At 36.6% G+C, this 2579-nt stretch overlaps 1 long non-coding RNA gene across 1 annotated transcript; it reads left to right on the top strand.

The window, feature by feature from the left end:
• Positions 1–238: 238 nt before the first annotated feature.
• On the top strand, positions 239–2062 carry LOC127120308 (uncharacterized). Its single transcript, XR_007803176.1, has 2 exons — positions 239–721; positions 1772–2062. It is a non-coding gene; the product is annotated as an uncharacterized LOC127120308 (long non-coding RNA).
• The last annotated feature ends 517 nt before the right edge of the window (positions 2063–2579 follow it).

Below are 2579 nucleotides of genomic sequence, written 5' to 3'. Positions count from 1 at the left end.
TAAGACTAAACCCAATCATGTCTAAACTACCAATTAGATATGTAAAAATATTAAAAAGAAAAGCAATAGAAATAAAGTTATCCTGTCAGGTGGTGTAGAATAGAAAATTTGGGTGTGACTAGCTACTGGGCCCATGCGAGTGAGGCCCATGTTCATTTTTGTCTTGTTTCATTTCCAAAATGGGGGTGCACTAGGAAAAGGAAAGGTGTGCTAAGTAAATACCAATAGGCCTTGGCCCATGATAAATCAGAAAGAGGGAAGGGAGAAGAACTCCCTCATTTCTAACATTTCTCAAATCAGTCACCCTATACTCTCTTGAGGTCGCCTGAAATCGCAGTCGTCGCGCTGAAATCTCCTCAGGCGAAGATGCGACGCAAAACCTAACCAAACCACCACCATTAGACTCGTCTCTTCACGCCCTATCCATCTCCATACTTTCATCAAACTACAACTAAACCTAAACCGTGAAATCTCATCTTAACACAAACCTAGAAATCCTTAGGTTTTAAATTAAATGGCCTACATTCATAGACTCAAGCTGCAACCATGGGGATTTTGTTTAGACAAGGAAGCTTTACTACATGGTAACAATAATGGCGCAAAAAAGGATGAAGAAGGTTGAAGTTCAAGACTTATCGACGAGGCAGAGATTGGCCCCGATCAGAGTTGGAGCTGAAGAAGATGTTGATAGAAACCCAGAGAAACAAGGCCACGTGCTCATGTACGTGTATCCTCTCCAAATACTTTGTTTTTAATCTAATCCCATTATTATTCTTTATTCTTATTTTTTATTCTCCTTTTTGAATGTATGTTGTTATTGTCAATAGGATATGAATATAGTAGAATAACAATGTAGACGTTAGGTCAAAATCATGAATTTGAAGAGGGGAGTGTTGAAGATGATGAGGAAACTGAATTAGGGTTGTATGATGGAGGATGCAACTCAATTGATTCAGAGCTTCAACTTGAAGCTATGATCAATGATGGATTGATGAGCTTTGAGTGAGGTTTGGGGAGGTTAGGGCATGAATTTGACAGAGTAACAATAGGATGAATGATTGATCTTTGTGAAGCGATCAGTTACGGTTTATATAGATGAGGGTTGAGAGATTTCAGGAGGGAAATGTTGTTAGAAATTAGTTAGAAATGATTGAATGTGTACCCTTGGATAATGATCCAAGGGGAAATTTAATCAAGGGTTGAGAAATTTCCAAAAGTTAGTTGGAATTTGGTTTTGTTGGAGTGAAGGGCTTAAGTGGTCTTTGTTTCTTTTAGCCTGTTTTTAGTGCAAAAATTGAATAGGGCGTGTGTTAGTTTAGAGGTTAGAAGTTAGTTAGGGTTAAAAACCAATTTGGAGGGAAATTCAAATGAGGAGCAATTTGGTAATTTTATTGTGGGACACATGGCAGCTGGCAGTTAGAGTGCAGTTAATTTGTTAGTGAGTTTGTTGGAAGTTAGAAGCTTAGGAAACAATTTAGTTATTAACTTGAGGTGTAAGTTAGTTTGAAACTAACTTGAGGTGGGTTAACAGCGAGTTAGTAGTCTGTTAGTTAGTAAGCTATTAGTTAGTTAGTTGTCATGACAATTGGGTTTTGTGGTTTGCTTGTAGTTAATGTTGGTTAATTACCTGAAAGTGACAATTAGTTTAGGATGGTTTTGCATTGGCATGACTCGGGCTTTATTTGTGTATGATGGTTTTGTTTGTGTATGACTATGTATGTGTATGGCATTAGATGATGATGATGGTGATGTTTTCATCTAATGTTTGCAGGTCTAGTACAGTAGTTATGCAAGTCAGATGGTGCAGGGACTGAAATATGCTTGGCAAAAGAGATCGAGTCTGCATCTTGTTCATATATGCACCATGCTTTGACTTGTGTATACAACATATGCACTTTTCACATTGAGTAAATTTTTTTAGATGTTCGAATGTATTGCTTTGATATTGGATCTCTTTTGTACTGCTGCAATGTATTGTTTGTGATGAGATGAATGCCTGGTTATGTGTGATGATTTTAATGTTTGGACTATGTGGTATGTATTACATTGTATGCTGCATTCATGATTGAAGTCTTTAATCTTGTGCTAGGATCTAGTTAGCATGAATAAGGACATGTATAGAGATTTGTCTTTGCAATGTGGTGCAATTAACAAATCAACATGACCTAGTCAACAAAAGTCAACCTTCCATGGTTGACTTTGTTAACCAAAAGTCAACTCTTGTGTGAATGTCTTCAATTTCTTCTTCTTTTTCTTCCAAAAGTACATCCAAAATGTAGCCATGATCCAATTTGAATAAGAAAGTCCCAATAAATAGATCAACAAAAGTCAACCTCCCATAGTTAACTTTGACCAAAAGTCAACTGAAGCACACTCTTCCAAGTAATAATCCAAAATGACTTGATCCATGAGTAAGCACAAAAAAACCCCAGTCCAAGAGACCAATAACACCCACTTGAAATTCACAACATCTTGTTCCATAATTAACAATAAGAGCAACAATTATAGTCATCTGATAATCCTTAATATCCCAAATATTGAGACAATCCAGTTGAAATCATAAACCTTTTGAACCAATG

This window comes from Lathyrus oleraceus, chromosome 2 (genome assembly GCF_024323335.1).
Source record: "Lathyrus oleraceus cultivar Zhongwan6 chromosome 2, CAAS_Psat_ZW6_1.0, whole genome shotgun sequence".
NCBI lineage: Eukaryota > Viridiplantae > Streptophyta > Magnoliopsida > Fabales > Fabaceae > Lathyrus > Lathyrus oleraceus.
The sequence above is the reverse complement of the archived record's forward strand: the minus strand, read 5'-3'. Positions and strand labels throughout refer to the sequence as shown.